The following is an 18,575-nucleotide window of genomic DNA, read 5'->3' as shown; positions in this document are numbered from 1 at the left end:
GTAAACGCGAGCAGACATCGCAGATTGCAACCCTTAGATGGTTTTCCCGAACAGGGGATCTCTTCTTTTAAAGTGCTTTTTTTTAGTGAAGAGAAACGTATTTTCATAAACCTCCTGGTCATCTGTCTTTCTTATTTTGCAATTCTTATTTCACATGCTTGTTGGTCATTTGTTTTTCTTCTTATTTTTTTTAAACTGATTCATATCCTTTGCTCAATTCCCTATTCACTATTGTCTTTTTCTGGGTGTGTAAGAGCTCTTTGTAGGTGAAGATATTGAACCTTCATTATATCTTGTAAATATCTCCCTAATTGGTCACTTCCTTTGGGGTTTTTTCATAGTTTTCAACATACATAACTTTTAAACTTTTTTGTAGTCAAAGTTTCAAGAGCATTTTACCATCAACTGAATAATTAAACAGACTTTTCCCACTCACATTATTTTCATCTAGTACTTTTACTGTTTGACTTTCATATTTTTATCTCTGCAATTTATTTTACTTTAGGTGCATGTTAACATGAATTACCTTCCCTGATTATTATTGAACAGTTGTCTTAATACCATTTAATAAATAGCCCATACTTTCCCTATTGATTTTAAATAATATTTTTTTGATTCAATTTGGCTTCTGGTTCCAGTGACCTGGCAGACTGAGTTAATGGTGATACTCCCCTCACTCCTCCTGCTGAGGACCAACAACAAAATTTAGCAACAACCGCAGAAATAATTAATCTAGAAAGAATGGGAAATTCCCAGGTCTTGGAAATTGGGTGGGGAAAACCAGAGCCAGAAACTGTTTCATAGCTTAGGACCCCCAGCAAAAGGGCAGGATCCTCAGTGGAGAGGTCTTAGCTGACAGCTAAAAATAGAAACCTGTTTTAGACAGCTAAAAACAGGACAAAATGATCTACCACAAGGGAGAATTGGCATAGTCTGAACTGAGATCATAGCACATCTGAAACAGACTATAAACCAAGTGTTCTTTAAACTGTTAAAAGGAAAAGAAAGACACCATAAGAAAATAAAAAACACCTTTTGAAAGAGGCAGATTCAAAGAAAAACAAAGATCTAAGAATGAAGAACATGACCGCTGAAATTAAAACTTCAGTGGGTGAGTTAAACAGCAGATTAGACACAGTTAAAGAAATGTTCATGAACTTAAAGACAGAACTGAGGAAATGTTGAATGCAGTTTATAGAGAGAGAGAAAAAAAAAACCCCAAAATAGAAGCAAATAGGATAGAGTGAGAAAGTTTGACATATGTACTAAAAAAAGAGAGATTGTGAAGAAAATGGAGGAGAGATCATATTCCACATGATAATGCCAGAGTTTTCCAGGAGTGATGAAAGACACCACTCCTCAGATTTGAAAAGTGTATTAATGCCAAGAAGGGTGTATAACATTAATCTACACTTAGATATAGATACTAAATATGTAATGCTAAACACAAAGAAAATTATTTAAAGCAACCAGATGGAAAAACAGTGCTCTTAGCGCTTTACACATTAGCTTTTTTTTTTTTTTTTTGGCTTTACCACGCAGCATGTGGAATCTTAGTTCCCCGGCCAGGGATCAAACCCATACCCCCTGCATTGGAAGCATGGAGTCTTAACCTCTGGACCACCAGGGAAGTTCCCTACACTTAGCTCTTTAACTCTTCAAAACAGCGCTCTTAGCATTATCATGATCCACATTTTAAGGGTGGAAAATCAAGACACAGAAAAGTTGCTCATCTTCATTACTTCACATTCCTTCAGTGATTTTTGCTACAGTAATGGCTCCTGAAGAATCATAGTTTCCCTTGATGGTAACCTTTTGTGAGGGGACTTTGTGAGAGGACACGTTTGCCACAAGGGAGAATTTGAGTCTATTTTCCCAACCTTGACTGTGGTCTGGTCTTGAGACTTGCTTTGACCAATGTAATGCAGCCGAGATGATGTTGTGTGGCTTTCAAAGCCAGACATTATAGCTTCTACTTTTGCTATCTTAGATTGCTTCTGCCATCTTGTCAAGAAACTCAATGTGGACTCCTGGTGGCAGAGAATTGAGATGACCTGCCTGGCAACCCTGATAGCTCAGATGGTAAAGAATCCGTCTGTAATGCAGGAGACCCCAGTTTGACTCCTTGGTTGGGTTCGATCCCTGGGTTGGGAAGATCCCCTGGTCGGGGGCATGGCAAGCCACTCCAGTATTCTTGCTTGGAGAACCCCCATGGACAGAGGAGTCTGGCGGGCCACAGGCCATGGGGTCACAAAGAGTTGGCTGTGATTGAGCAGCTAAGCACACACACGTAGCAGCCATAATAACTGCCAGGCTTTTAAGTGAGGCCGTGCTAAACCCTTTACCCCATTCAGGCCCCAAATGAGAGCGGGCACACGAACGACTCTAGCAGGGCTAGCAGAACTTACCAGCTGAACCCAACTCATACAGCAAAACTGTGAGCAGTAAATACCTGGGCACAGAATTACACAATGATTAATGGCAGGGCTGGGATGTGGACCTAGTCAGCCCAGAACTCCAGGTCATATGCTTTGACCACAATCCCACACATGCCACAAAGAAATAACGAAAACTGTCAACAACAATAAAGGCCAAAAGTCAATGCAATAATAAATATACTCCAGATGATGAAAGAAAGTATTTGTCAACTGAAACTGTCTTTCAGCTAAACTGTCTTTCAAGAGTGAAAGCAAAATATAGATATTTCAGGGATTTCCCTGGTGATTCAGTCACTAAGACTCCTCCCTCCCAATGTAGGGGGCTGGGGTTCAATCCCTGATGAGGGAACTAGATCCTATATGCCACAACTGAGAAATAGATGGGGAAACAGTGGAAACAGTGTCAGACTTTCTTTTTTGGGCTCCAGAATCACTGCAGATGGTGATTGCAGCCATGAAATTAAAAGACACTTACTCCTTGGAAAGAAAGTTATGACCAACCTAGATAGCATATTCAAAAGCAGAGACATTACTTTGCCAACAAAGGTCTGTCTAGTCAAGGCTATGGTTTTTCCAGTGGTCATGTATGGATGTGAGAGTTGGACTGTGAAGAAAGCTGAGCGCTGAAGAATTGATGCTTTTGAACTGTGGTGTTGGAGAAGACTCTTGAGAGTCCCTTGGACTGCAAGGAGATCCAGCCAGTCCATCCTAAAGGAGATCAGTGCTGGGTGTTCTTTGGAAGGACTGATGCTAAAGCTGAAACTCCAGTATTTTGGCCACCTCATGCGAAGAGTTGACTCATTGGAAAAGACTCTGATGCTGGGAGGGATTTGGGGGCAGGAGGAGAAGGGGATGACAGAGGCTGGATGGCATGACTGACTTGATGGACGTGAGTTTGAGTGAACTCTGGGAGATGGTGATGGACAGGGAGGCCTCAGTTCAGTTCAGTTCAGTCGTTCAGTCATGTCCGACTCTTTGTGACCCCATGAATTGCAGCACGCCAGGCCTCCCTGTCCATCACCAACTCCTGGATTAATTAGGGATTACCTAAGGAGGAAAGTGTCGAGCCCTGTGTCAGGTATGTGATGAGTGATAAGCAAAGATATTAAAATGTGGATAAAGTCTAAAGAAGAGTTGACTGTAAAAATCAATAATAATAATGAAAAATGTAGGCTCAAAACAAGATGGAACCAAAATACTAGGCAATCATACATGGGGATTGGAAGGTATGCTTGGAGTTAAATCGCTCTAAGACTCTGTACTGTCTAGGAGGAGGGTGGAGAATATTGATTTAGATTATGTTAAGTCAGTTATGTATGATAAAAATTTAAAGATAACATCTAAAAGGCAGAAATGCAATGTATAACTTTTAAGCTGACAGAAAGAAAAGGAAATAAAATGCAATCAGTCCAATAGAAAGCAAAAAAGAAGAGGGAGGGAAGAAAGCTATTGACTTTTTTGTATGTTTATCTTATAACTGACTACTTTTGTAGAACTCTCCTATATATCTAATAGTTTTTCATTTGCTTCCCTTGGGTTTTCAAGAAGGTGATTATCCACAAATAAGGATAATTTTGTCTTCTTTTTAGTGGTTGTCCTTTAGTTTATGTTTCTTGTCTTATTGCATTGTCTAGAACTTTCACAGCCATGTAAAATTATAGAAGCATTATTAAGCATCCTTGCCTTATTCTGGACATGGCTCAGAATACTTCCAGGTTTTACCATTAAATAAGGTATTCGCTTTTGGCTTGAGACAGATACTCTTTGTCATGTCAGTAAATTAGTCAAGATAAGTAGATTATGCCACAGCAACAAAGAATCTCAAAATATGATGGCTTGAGAGAAGTTTATTTCTTGTTCATATTAAGTTGGCTGTGTTTTCAGGTCGTTCTCCAGGACAGCTGTGATTGGCTCAGCATTGCACCTCCACATCACCAAATGCTCCTGTACTTATTGAAGCAAGGAATGTAGAATTGGAGAGTCTTGTACCAGCAATTCATACTGTTCTTGGTACTGTTCATGGGGTTCTTGCTGCAAGAATGCTGGAGTGGTTTACCATACCCTCCTCCAGATTTTATTTTTCTTGGGCTCAAAAATCACTGCAGATAGTGACTGCATCCATGAAATTAAAAGATGCTTGCTCTTTGGAAGGAAAGCTATGACAAACCTAGACAGAGTATTAAAAAGCAAAGACATCACTTTGCCGACAAAGGTCCACATAGTCAAAGCTATGGTTTTTCCAGTAGTCATGTACGGAGCTAAGAGTGGGACCATAAAGAAGAACGAGGGCCGAAGAACTGATGCTTTTGAACTGTAGTGCTGGAGAAGACTCTTGAGGGTCCCTTGGACTGCAAGGAGATCAACTCAGTCAATCCTAAAGGAAATCAACCCTAATATTCTTTGAAAGGACTGATGCTGAAGCACTTTGGCCACCTGATGAGAAGAGCTGACTCATTGGATTAGACCCTGATGCTGGGAAAGATTGAAGGCAAAAGGAGAAGAGGGCAGCGGAGGCTGAGATGGTTAGAGAGCATCACCGACTCAATGGTTATGAATTTGAGCAAACTGGAGGAGGAAGTGGCCACCCACTGCAGTATTCTTGCCTGGAGAATCCCAATGGACAAAGTAGGTGGGCTGTGGTCAAGGAGTGGCAAAGAGTCGGACGCAACTTAGCGACTGAACAACAAGTACCAGCAATTAAGTGCCTCTACCCAGCAGTGACATACATTAGCTCACATAAACTGCCAAACCCAGTGGAAAGTGCAGTCCCAGCCTGGAAGGAGTACTGGAGAGACTGGCAAACATTGCAGATGTCACCATACACATATTAAGGAAACATGCTTTTATTGCTAATTTTAGACTTTGGAGCCTGAAAGACCTGAAGAGTCAACTTGAAAAGTCATTCAGCCTTGGCTATGTGATGAGTAGCAGTGGAGGTCAGTATTTAAAAAAAAAAAAAAAAAGTGAAATCAGGACTTCCCTGGTGGTCCAGTGGTTAAGAATCCACCTTGCAAGGTAGGGGATTTGGGTTTGATCCCAGGTCAGAGAACTAAGAATCCACATGCCACATAGCAACTAAGTCTACATGCCTCAACTACTGAAGCCCGTGAGCTCTGGACCTTGAGCCACAACCAGGAAAGTCTGTTCTTGGCAACAAGGGGTCCCACACGTTGCAGTGAAGATCCTGTGTGCTGCAACTAGCACCTGACGCAGTCAGATAAATAAATTTTTTTTAAAAGGTGAACTCATGCATTCATAGGCCTTGATGACTTCCGTCTCCATTGGAGCTGAGCTAACATGCTTTTCTTTTTAATTTTATAAGGCATCTTCCCCTTTTCTGAGCTCATTTAGCAGATTTCTGTTTCTCCCTGCCCCCGAGTCTCAACCAGGATAATGTGCTGGTGTTTTAATTAGGACTTTCATCATATTCCTAAGCAAGGCCGATCTGTAGTTTTGTGCTGTCTGCCAACTCTTCATTTTTAGGTTGTGCTAAATTTTTAGGCTGTGCTTAGCTGCTGAGTCGAGTCCGACTCTTTGCGACCCAGGGACTGTAGCCCACCAGGTTCAAACTTTGTCCGTGGGATTTCCTAGGCAAGAATATTGGAGTGGGTTGCCATTTCCTTCTCCAACATTCTTAAGATAGTTAGGGAAGTTTTCCATCTTTCCTGTATCCTGAGACAGAATGTTTGAAATGTTTGAATATTTGCCAGTGGAAGTAAAGGACCCAAAAAGCTCGAGGACGTAGCTCTTTACCTACCGTCTCAATTTACTTTATTAGGTGTTTTGGTTTTCTCCTACTTGTTGAATTGATTTTGGTTATATGTATTTTCTTATTAAAAATATCTGCTTTTTCTCATTTTAAAATTTATGATAAAAGGCTTTACTTAGTATAATTTAATTTTAAAAATTTGTTCCAATTGTGCATTCATTTCTCTCTGCTTATTATCATTGCACCTGCTAGAAGTTTTCCTAATTTATTAGACTTTCCAAAAAACCAAGTCGTCGATTTATCTTTTATTTCTATTTTTCTTCTCTAATTTATTAATTTCTGCTTTTTGCCTTTTTCACCTTCCACTCTTCCTTATTTAAAACAATTCACATCATTGAGCTATGAATTTTCCTCCTTGTTACATTTTAACCACCTTCCTATGTGTTTAGATAGATATCTGGTATTTGTAGTGTTATTATTTTAAAATAGTTGTCACATAGGTTTTACTTAGAGTTATTTACAAAAGTGGTTTGTAATTTTCAAACGGTTGGCTTTTTCATTTAAACTTTTTGTTAATAATTTCTAGCTTAATTGCCCTGTGGTCAAAGAATGAGGCTTTCACTATATCTGCTTTGGGGATTATATTGAATTTTTCTTTATGGCCTAATATATGATCAATTTTCATAAATGTTTGATGGGCTCTGGCAAATAAATGAGTATCTTTTATTTGTTGGGCACAAAGTTCAATTATTAAATCAACCTTATTAATTATATTATTCCAGTCCTATACAAACATGGGAGGGGGAGAACATTATTTAACTGTGTCAAAGACAGAAGTATGTTAAGTCTCCTCCAGGGGGGTTTATTTTGTTTGGGTGTTTTGTGTCTTTTGTTTTTATTTTTGCCACGCCACATGACATGTTGGGTCTTATTTCGTGGACCAGGAATCAAAGACAAGCCCCCTGCAGTAGAAGCGTGGAGTCTTAACCACTAGACCACCAGGGAGTCCGCAGCAGTATTTTGGTTACCTTTCTATGTATCTAAGTTGTTCTTCCCCTGGTCAGGTCTAACCCTATATAGAATGTAAAAAATTCTGACAATCGGATCTTTATTGTGACTTGTACTCTTTATCGGTTCTAAGGATCTGTCCCATCTCGTGCTTTTTGCCTGTGATTCTTGGTCCAACATGAGTACTACTACCTTTGCTTTCCTTTGACTTGAACTAGTCTCATATAACTGTGCTTGACCTTTTATTTTCAACTGTTTCTCGTCCTTTGGTTTTAAGTGTATGTCTTATTAGCCCTATGTAGTTAAATTTCCATCTTGGTCTTTGTTTTATCCAATCCAAGAGTCTTTGGTATTTTACTAGGAAAAATCACACATTCACATTCATTGTTAACATCAACCCTGTGGATCTCACCTCTATGGGAAAGCTGGTCTCCGCCTTTTTCTCTTTATTTCCTCAGCTGCTTCCTTTTGTTCTTGAATTTTGTTTTATGGACTTTGAATTTTTGCTTTAATCTTCTGCAGTCTTTGGTTGGCAGCTATTTCAATTCTTTTTAAAAAATTTGCATTGGTGTATAGTTGATTTACAATGTTGTGTTAATTTCAGGTGTACAGCAGAGTGAATCTGTTATTTTAGATTGCTTTCCCATATAGGCCATTACAGAGTGGCGTTCCCTGTGCTACACAGGAGGTCCTTATGCATTATCTATTTTATATATAGTGGCGCACATATGTCACTATTTCATTTCTAATTGCACTCAAAGTTATCTTAATTGAAAAAGTCTTCTATTTGTAGCTGCCTAATCATTCAAGGAGAAACAGTGCCTCCTGAAACCCTCTTATTAAAGATGTCTCTCAGGTCCCCCTGCCCCCCGCCACTTTTGATCTACTTTTTCCATTCTATGACGTGCCATTTAAGAACAATTTTTGACATCTGTATTTAGTCTGGAAATGATATTGACAGTAAATCTTTAGACTCACTGCTTTTTAACTGGCTTTAGTACTAATACCCAGGCTTATTTAAGGCCTAGGGGTTGTCATTCTTAGACTCCCAGCTGATGGGAATATACCTCTCAGTAATGAGTGTTCAATAGTTCCCCCCAAACCTCATAAACATGGCTCCCTCTTCATTTAGCGTGACACAAGCTAAACCAGCCTGGGTTTGATCTTTTAGAAGTAATGCTCTTTCCTTCCTGGAGGCATATATACAAGTTGTCATTATTTGTATGAATCGCAGTGTTTTTCCAGAACATGTCTCAGCAGAATCCTCGATTTATTTCCCCAGAACACAATGAGTCTTTCCAATCTCCATATTCAGATCTTTTTGTTTCTTTTTAAAACACTGGTGAGTTTTCTTCATTATATTCTAAGTCATCTCTTATTCTAGCCTTTTCTTCAAGATTCTCAGCTCTGTGTTTGCTGTCTTCTCCTCCTTATCACTTTCTCATGTTTTGTCATCTCTCAATTTCTGTCACACTTTAGGAAATGTCTCAAGGTGGACCTCTCCCCATCACTGGTTACATTTTCCTACATTGCAATGTCTGCTTTTTATGGTCTCCAGTGTGGACTTCCAGAGAAGGCAGTGGCGCCCCACTCCAGTACTCTTGCCTGGAAAAACCTGTGGACAGAGGAGCCTGGTAGGCTGCAGTCCATGGGGTCTCTAGGAGTCGGACACGACTGAGCAACTTCACTTTCATGCACTGGAGAAGGAAATGGCAACCCAGTCCAGTCTTCTTGCCTGGAGAATCCCAGGGACAGGGGAGCCTGGTGGGCTGCCGTCTGTGGGGTCACACATAGTTGGACACGGCTGAAGCGACTTAGCAGCAGCAGCAGTGTGGACTTCAATGCTTTGTTGTTGTTGTTCAATCGCTAAGTCCTGTCTGACTCTTTGCGACTCATGGACTGCAGCACGCCAGTATCCTCTGTCCTCCACTATCTCCCAGAGTTTGCTCCAATTTATGTCCATTGAGTTGGTGATGCTATCTAACCATCTCATGCTCTGCCACCCCCTTCTCTTCTTGCCTTCAATCTTTCCCAGCATTAGGGTCTTTTCCCATGAGTCGACTCTGCCTCATGGAAAATATTCTACGGCCTTCAACTTTGCTACCAGGTTTTTTCTTTTCTTGCAATCCTTAACTCCATCTGTTTTAGTTTCCTAGGGCCGCTATGCCAAACTACCACAGCTGGGTGACTTACAACAGAAACGTGTTCTCTCATAGCTCTGGAGGCCAGAAGTCTGAAGTCCAGGTGACGGCAGGGTTGGTTCCTTCTGGAAGCTCCGAGAGTGCATCTGTCCCTTGCCCCTCCCTTGGCTTATGGCATTCCGAGGCTTGTAGCTCCATCACTCCAATCTCTGCCTTCACTTTCACCCAGCCTCCTCCCGTTTCTTTCCTGTCTGTGTCGTCTCTCTTTTTAAATAATTTTTATTATTTATGTCTGTACCGTGCAGCATAAGGGGTTTCTTTCCCCAACCAGGGATCTAACGGGCACCCTTGCAGTAGAAGCACACGGTCTTAACCCCTGGACTGCCAGGAAAGTCCCCAGGCTTGCTTTTCACATCTTTCAGGGCTGCCCTGTGCTTTCTGCCTCCTGATTTGCAGAGCAGGTCTTTCCAGTAAAATGGCTACATGGTTTCCTGACGTCTTCTTCTGGTTCCTTTAGGAAGCTGCTGTCAATCGCCTGATCTCCAGTGTTTCAGAATGCCAGTTCCCTTCCATGCTCAGAAGTGTTTTTTCACAGTCCATTGTGGTTGATGCTTTTGCCTCTGCACTGTCCCTCAAACACAGAAACACTCATCCACACTCCACGATTAGAAGGAGACAGGATGTGTAGATTGCCTCTGGCCTCGTCCTCTTATTACTTGTTTGATGGTTCCATCCCATTCTCAGTGTTTCGTACAGGCAACAGAATCAAGTAGGCTTTGCTCAATCCATGTCCCAGTTTCCAGCAGGCTCTGCCAACTGCAGCTCTGCTGAAAGAAGGCAGCCTTCACTCCAGCTTAGTTAAATGATTCTTGGATTTTCTGAACAGATGAAATAAGCAGAAATCCCAGCATGCACTGCTACTAGGGAGTTCTCTATTTTTCTCCCTCCACCCAGCTCCCTACAATGATCATGTTTGCTTCCCAGAATACCTTGCACCATGAAAGCCCCTTGCCCTACCCACTTTTTCTGAATGACCAGGGACATCAGTAGCATGTGGGAGAAGGACAACTGTCCAGTTTTCAGACTGGTGCAGATTCAGGTCTCTGAGTAGAAGCAACTGATGGAGAAGGTTCTGAGCATCTTCCTACCTTTGTCCCCAGTCTCTGTGTCCTCAGCTTTCTCTCCAACACTGCCCCCTGCTATTACCCTCAGTATGGCTCCTCCCAGATTCTGGCATGAGGTTGGCAGCTATTTCCCACAATGAGGGAGGTTTCATCTTTCTCTCTACCTTCATGGGTATTTAGTGAAAAAATAAGAATGACTATCAGAGTTTCTAGCTATATATTTTTTTAGATAGAATTCCACAGGTTTTTAGTGCTTTTTTTTAAAGCCTAAACTCATTCATTCACGTTTATTTATTAAAAAAAAAAAACAAAAAACAAAAAACAAAAACACCATAGTGCATTCATGCCTTGGCTTCATAGTGGATGTCAGGGTAAATCAGTGAATAATCCAGGAGAGTTCTGCAGTGATGGAGGAACAGGAAAAGGCCCAGACCCCCGCCCCTTCATCCCTCTGCTGTGCAAAGCTGGCTTCTCCAGAAATCTCTCCATCTTGAAGGCCTTGTTCTTACGCTCCCAAATTAGCAGTCTGTGAAATCAGACACATTTACTGAGAACCTCTTTTGCTCCCGGTAGTCTAGAGGAGAGGATGATAGAATCATTCGAAGCCCTGCCCTCATGGTTCGCATCTCCCTGCTTTAGAGCGTGGTGCCTGTTTGTCTTCATGGTTTGTGATGATTATTTGATTAATCACCTGGCTAGATTCCCGTCAGACTGGTAGCTCTGTGAGGGCAGGGACAGGGTCTGTATCTTTGTTTGTTAGCAGAGCTAGGACTGGGTAGGGCTGCCTAAAGGAGAGGCCATCTGAGCTGGGTTCTGAAGGGTCAACAGGAGTTCAGTGTAGATAAGGTGGTCAATCCCTCTAAGCAAGAAAGAGGGCTGAAATCTCTTATCTTTGGGGTGTCCTCAGCGCAAACCCTCTTGGCTTTGTTCTCACTGTGGTTTCAGCTGCTCCATGGAGACAGTTCCTCTCTGGATCTCTTTAGAGGCTGAACAGCCCCAGGTCTGGGCAGTGCTCAGAGAAGGATGAGGTCTGCAGGAGAGGCATGCCCAGGTCATCTAGGCCTAAAAGCTCAGGGGTGGGGGTGCAAATAGACAGAGGCGGGCGTCTGCCTCCTCTGGGCTCCTTTTCTTTAGCTTTTTTAAAAGCAGCTATAAGCAATGCCTGTCCCACCATGGCAGCCTCGGGTTGTCCTCACTTTCCAACAGGCACGTTCATGGCTGGGTCTCCTGGACGGGACCCAAAAGCCATTTGCTTCTGAGGCAAGATTTGAATCAGGCCCAGCTGGGTCTTCCCATCCTTGATTTGCCCGATCCTATTAATAATTAACGGTACAGTAATGAGAACTGCTTTTAATAGAATCTGCTGCCATCAGTGCATTCTGCTCACTCTTCACCAAGGGTTTCCCCCAAAAGGATTCACAGTCACATGACAGTTCGTCCTGCCACAGCACAGGAAAGCCCCCTGCCATTGTCCTTCCCTCCTCTCTTCTGGGCCTGAGCCCCCTCCCCACTGACCCGGAAGCCCCTCTTGCTTCTCTTACCATTTCCGGTCCCCTCCCAGAAGCCCCACCCACCATGACTTCAAGGTGCCCACAGTGGACTGAGGCCACGCTATCCACCCAGCCAAGCTTCATCTGTCACCGGGGCAAACTGGTCCCACTGGGCAGGGACAGGGCCATCTGGAAGCCACTGTGTGCCCAGCTTGGGACATTCATGAGTCCCACCTCACACAAACAGGAGCTGACACTGGACCAAAAACTTACAGCAAAGGCCAATAGGATGGGTGTGGAAGAAAGGAAACCTGGCCAGGCTGGGTTAAGCTCTGGCTTGGCCAGTGTTTATGGGACCCTGGAGAGTATTGTCTGCCCCCAGCCTCAGTTTATTCACCTGCAGAATGGGGATGAAGATGGACCCTACCCCACCCGCAAATGTTCTGTGGAAGAAGGGGAGTGAAGCAGAATTAAGGAAATCTCCTTAATTCCTGCTCCTGGAAAATACCCACAATGTGCCCAAGGTTTAGCTATCATGAGGCTGTTCACTGTGGCCTTACGATGTCACAACTTGGAAACCACCTCCATGCTCAATAATAAGGGGTTGGCTCAGGTAAATGTAAGCGTAGCCACAACTCGGGGCACTCAGCTGCCATTGGAAACCTTTGGGCCTCCTGGGATCCTGGGAAAATGCAGGTTCTGGGGCCCCTGGGCTGAGATCCTGTACTTCTTTTCTTTGCTTTTTTTTTTGGCGGGGGCGGGGTGGGGTCATGCTGCATGGCTTGCAAGATCTGTTCTCGCACCAGGGATTGAACGCAGGCCACAGGAGTGAAAGCCCAGAATCCTAACCACTAGGCCACCAGGGAACTTCCCTGAGACCCTGAACTTCTAACAGCTGCTGCTGGAGTTGGGGTGGGGTGAGGAACTCTCTGGGTACCAGCAGGCAGAGGCCTTGGGCAGAGAAGTTTGAGTTCTGCTGGTAAGAGGAAGAACCAGGTTGCCAACCAGAATGTTCTGTGAGCCCCTTTCTGGGCTCCAAGCAGATCCGGTGCGGCACACCTAGTACAAAGAGTCTAGAGGCTGGAAGTTCAGGCACTCAAAGTTCTATGGATGGGTGATGAATTACAGATCATTTAAAATTTTCTCTTTGGTTTATCTTAATTTCAAAATTATCCACAGTTTACATGTATTCCCTTTGTAAATGGGGGAAAATGTTATTTTCTTTAAAAAGAGAACAAATGTTCTCTTCCTTTCTCTACAACACAATCAGGGTAATATTCAGCCTGGAAAGACGGGGACTCTGAGGAGCCGAGGATCAGCGTGGATTCTGGCCTCTTTCCAGAGCCTGCACGCAGGGCTGTGGGCTGGCCCGAGCTGGCCACGAGGCTCTGGTGCTTGGCGCATCCCCCACACTAGGCCAGCTCTTTGCACCCAGGGCCCCTGTTGCCCACACCCCCAGGAAATGGACCACCAAGAGGCACTGGTATCAGTGCCACTTGGCAGCTGAGGATCCAGAAGCTCTGGGAAGTAGAAGACCCACCTAGGGTCACCCAGCTCCCGTTGGGGGTGGGGAGGGGCCTGCCAGAAGGTCATCTTTTGGCTACTACTCAGGACAGCCTCAGGGCTTCCCAGGTGGCACAGTGGTAAAGAATAGTCTACCTGTCAATCCAGGAGACACAAGAGAGGTGGGTTCGGTCCCTGGTTTAGGAAGATCCCTTGGAGTAGGAAGTAGCAAGCCACTCCAGTATTCTTGCCTGGAAAATTCCATGGACAGAGGAACCTGGAGGTTCCTACAGTCCATGGGGTCGCGAGGAGTTGGACATGACTGAGCGTGCACACACACACACACTCACACACACACAGGGCAGCCTCACCAGAAAAGCAGGTGATGAAGAGCTTTGAAAATTAGCTGGAGTTTTTATATCCTGGGGGAAGCAATGGGGAGCCATTGAGTGTTCTAAGTGAAGATGAAATGATTCAAGTTGTAGGCAGCTTGGAGCAGAGAGCTGTAGTGACAGGCGCCCCAGACGCAGGCCAGGAGGAGGTGATTACAACCGGCCCAGCTGGATAATACAGAACAAGGACAACAATATTAGTTAACGTATACTGAACTCCTATGACGTCCAAGGATATGATTAACGCTCTTCACTTAATCCTTGGAGCTACCCTGGGATGGTTGTGCAGTGGTTCTCTCCATCTCTGCAGACAAAGAACTGAGGCTCAGCACCATGAGGAGGCGCAGGTCATGCGGCTTCAATGTGGATGCCCTTAGCACAATGCTACCCCATCCAGAGAAGAGGGAAAGGAAGGAAAGGGAAAGGAAGATGGCTCCCAGGGGAGGAGTGGGGTGTGTGGATGGAGCCGGAGTGGAACAGGGTGGGATCGAGCCATCCTTCCACCAGCACAGGTGACCCCACCTCCCAAGCTGGAGCCAAGCTGGAGGTTTAGAGATAAACAAGACGCACAGCCCCTTCCCGGATAGTCTAGTGTGGGTGACAGACAAGTAGACGGACCACCTCCCTGGAGAAGAGGAAGGCTGGGCTGAGTCCTAAGGAATGAACAGTTGGTCCGATGACCCAGGAGAAAATTCCAGTCCTCCGAACAGCGTGTACAAGGGCACAGAGGCTGGAAGAGAGCTGGTCTGTCTGGAGCAGAGGTGGGGGCGGGGAGCTGAAAGGCTGCAGGGATGAGCAGGAACCAGGTCCCTAGAGTCTTCAAAGCCAAGGAGACGAGCCAATTTCGGCCCATCAGAGTTGCTGGGTCATCGTGAGCTGGCGTGACACTTCACCAGGCCCACGGGGGCCTTTGTGGAGAATGTGGGTCCCTGGGGCCATCCTGGAGGGGTTCCGGGAAGAGGCTGGTGCGGCATTCCAGGCGGGAGATGAAGGAGGAGTAGAAGGGGAACGGCAGCTGGGAGTGTGGGCAGATGTCAGTTCCCTGGGGAGGCAAAGTGGCTGCAGACTGTGGGAGGCGAGAGGAGGCGGGGGAGCAGGATGGCTGGGTAAGACCCGTGGATGGTAGTTTCTGGGGACAGGGGATGAAGTCTGGGGGCTCACTGGCACTCGGCAGCATGGAGGGGCTGATACAGAGGACCACTCCCTGGATGTCCCACCCCCTAACTGTGGTCTTCTGATCAGGCTGCTGGGAAATTCTGGCCTCTGTTCCCATGACTCCAGGCCCCTGACTCCACTGGAGGGCTCTGGCTGGAATCTCTGATGGGGTGAAAGTGAAGTCGCTCAGTCGTGTCCGACTCTTTGCGATCTGTGGACTGTAGCCCACCAAGCTCCTCCGTCCATGGGATTCTCCAGCAAGAATACTGGAGTGGGTTGCCATTTCCTTCTCCAGGGTAGAAGGTGCCAACCCAAAGGATGCTGGAGCTGCCCTGAGCTGAGGTGTGGGCAGCAGGGCATCACATCCTCCGGCCTCTCGGCAGGAACATCCATAGTAGTCTACAGCGCGGGGAAACTGAGGTCTGGTGTTGTGCGCCGAAGGACCCACATGGAGGGTGATGGGATGCACTGGAGAGGCTCTGAGACTGTGCCCCAAGCCCTTCGCTGGTCCAGGCCAGAGGAGGGGGGAGTGCGTTGTGACCCCTGCTCTCTGGGAGCCAGCCCTCCCATTCCAGCCTCTGCCCAGGGACACCAGGTACAGGGGCGTGGCAGCCTGGAGCCTTGGGGAGCTGGCCTTGGACCAGGAACGAGGGAGGGAGGGGGAAGCAGCCCGTGGGGGGGGCAGGGGAGGCAGCTTGAGCCGCGCCTTCCTTAACAGCACTCTGGAAAGCAGATGGCCCGCTCTGCGCAGTGTCACACCCGGGACATGCAGCCACAAACTGCGGCACTGCCCACCGGCCCGCTCAGCCAGCAGCCAGGACCACAAACGTTGAGGCCTTTGGGCTGGGAGGGCTTGGGTCTCCATCTCTTCCCTCCATGGCTGTGACCCAGTTAATTCTCACTGAACCCTTCAGGGTAGGTACTATTGCTGTTTTTCAGTCGCCAAGTCGTGGCTGACTCTAAGACCCCATGGACTGCAGCACGCCAGGCTTCCCTGTCCCCCACTATCTCCCAGAGTTTGCTCAAGCCTACGATGAGTGAAGTTAAAGTTGCTCAGTCGTGTCCGACTCTGCGACCCCAGGGACCATACAGTCCGTGGAATTCTCCAGGCCAGAATACTGGAGTGGGTAGCCTTTCCCTTCTCCAGGGGATCTTCCCAACCCAGGGATGGAACCCAGGTCTCACGCATTGCGGGTGGATTCTTTACCAGCTGAGCCACACGGGAAGCCCAAGAATACTGGAGTGGGTAGCCTATCCCTTCTCCAGGGGGTCTTCCCGACCCAGGAATCAAACCAGGGTCTCCTGCATCGCAGGTGGATTCTTTACCAACTGAGCTATCAGGGAAGCCTACAGTAGGTGCTGTATAAATGGAGGCATTACTGGGGCTTCCGTGGTGGTCCAGTAGCTGAGAATCCACCTGGAAGTGCAGGGGACCTGGGTTCCATCCCTAGTCTGGGAAGATTCCACATGCCTCGGGACAGCTAAGCCCGTGGGCCACGACTCCTGAGTCCGCGGTCTAGAGCCCACGCTCCTCTGCGAGAGAAGCCACTGAAGTGAGTAGCCCCCGCTTCCTGCAACTAGAGGAAGCCCTCGCCATAGCAAGAAGACCCAGCGCTGCCAAAAATGAATACGTACAATTATTTTTTAACATGGTGGCCACTGCTAGCCACTCAGGTCCTCTACTGGCACGTGGCCCAGCCCTGGGAGAGGAGCATATGCACTCTGGCTCCCCGAGACCAGGCACTCTCTCTCCAGACCACCTGGGAGGACCCTCAGAGGTTAGGGGGCACAGCTCCCTTCATTTTATTGAGGCCCAGAGAGACAGTGGGCCTGACCCGAAGTCACACAGCTGGCTCTAGAACTGGACCCCAGGCTCAGCTCCCCATCCTGTGCCTTGTCTGACACAGGGGTTCCCGAGTCTGAGCCCTCTCGTGTCCTCCATGCCCCTGGAGCCAACTGAGGTGCACGTTACCCCACAGTCTGATCTGTGGCTCCACAGTGAGACCAGCTAGCTGTAGAGGTCACAGCCTGACCAAAGGTCCTCCTTGGTCCCCGTTCTCTATACAGAAGGGATCAGCCAGGGAATGTGAACTGGGAGCCCATTACACACCAGGTGGGGATGTGAGCCGCCCTGCCAGCCACAGTCGGCCACACGGAAACCCCCAAACCTGCATTCGAGAAAAGATGGTGGGATGCTGTTGACTGCCCCGCCTGCGAGTGCAGAAGCATGTGAGAGCCTGGGCCCCAGACACGTGGCTCGAATCCCAGCCGATCCTCTCACTGGCTGGGGATCTTCGGTGTGCTCTCAGCTGGCGGAGTAAGACCCCTTCCACCAGGGATGAGCTCCAGCGTGGAGAGCCAGGGGCCACGTGGGCCAATCTCCTCCTTCAAGATCTGACAGCTCCGCCCACCACCTCTCCACCCTTTCTTCCTCTCAGTTCCTAGTGGGTCCATGTTCTAAACCCACTAGGGGTATTTCAGGGGCTCAAGGAGTATAGAGTCTAGAATCTTTGAGAAGGGCCATAGTGTTCCAGAGAAATCCTTCCTGCAGAGGAAAAGTGGCTGGCCTGGGGGCCCATGGGCCACAGACACCAATGCCAGTCCACGCAGCTGTCGCGGGATTCTCTCTCCCTGGGTCTGTGAGGATGAGTTTGTGTGTTTGTTTCATAGAGAGGTGTCTGTGTGTGTGTGTACATGTAGCGTCTGCCTTTTGTGGGGACCTGGGGACGGGGAGGGGGTGGCCCTCCAGCCTGGGAGAGCTCCACAAGTCAGGCCCATCCTGCCTCTGGAGCACCACAGGACCCCTATTTGGGAGCATTGCTGCAGATTTGGGAGCATTGCTGCTGCAGCCAGATTAAAGCTGAGAGCTTCAAACAGAGCCCGCCTGGCAACAGGCCTGGAGCCCAGGCTTAAAGGGGCCGCTGAAATTATAAATAGTCACGTTCCCAGTGACTCCTCAGTCCTTCCTGGAGCGGGGAATCATTCCACCAGCCCCTTCCCCATCTTCTAGTCCAGCCCGCTTTGGGGAGGGAGGGCTGGGGCAAGAAGGAGCTGGTGCCTGTCGGAAGGGTTGTGCTCAAACAAACAAGCGTTCGCCTATTAAATGACACACAGGTTTTAGATTGCAGGGAGCAGGGCATGTGTGCCAAGAGACCCTGCCAGCTAGGACCCTGAGGATACTACCTGAGGAGTCCTCCATGACTAGAGAACCTCTCCCCAGCTCTCTGGCACTTGAGTGTCAGGCTCAGAAATGGCTTAAGGGGAGGGGTGGGAATCCATGCCTGCCAGCTGACTTCTCTGGAACTCAGCCTCCCCACACAGGGGGGAAAGGAGGGGGGCAGAGAGGAGACAGAAAGGGAGCAGGTAGGGCAAACCCAGGACCGGCTCTGGGTCAGGCCTCGAGCCAGGTGCTGTCAAGGGTAGGATCACCTCTGAGTCCAGTTCCCAGCTCACAAAAAGCATGCCGACGGAGGAAGTCGATTTTGCTGAGTTTGTTAAATGGCTGGTAACCCTGCCTCCAGGTCCCCCTCCCCTCCGAGGGCCTCCCTTTTCCATTTGTGAACTAAAGGATAGACAAAGGCAACGGACCCACCTGGAGGGTCGACCCTGCAGGTA

The sequence above is a fragment of the Oryx dammah genome, unplaced genomic scaffold (genome assembly GCF_014754425.2).
Source record: "Oryx dammah isolate SB20612 unplaced genomic scaffold, SCBI_Odam_1.1 HiC_scaffold_25, whole genome shotgun sequence".
Lineage (NCBI taxonomy): Eukaryota > Metazoa > Chordata > Mammalia > Artiodactyla > Bovidae > Oryx > Oryx dammah.
Note: the sequence above shows the minus strand (reverse complement) of the source record.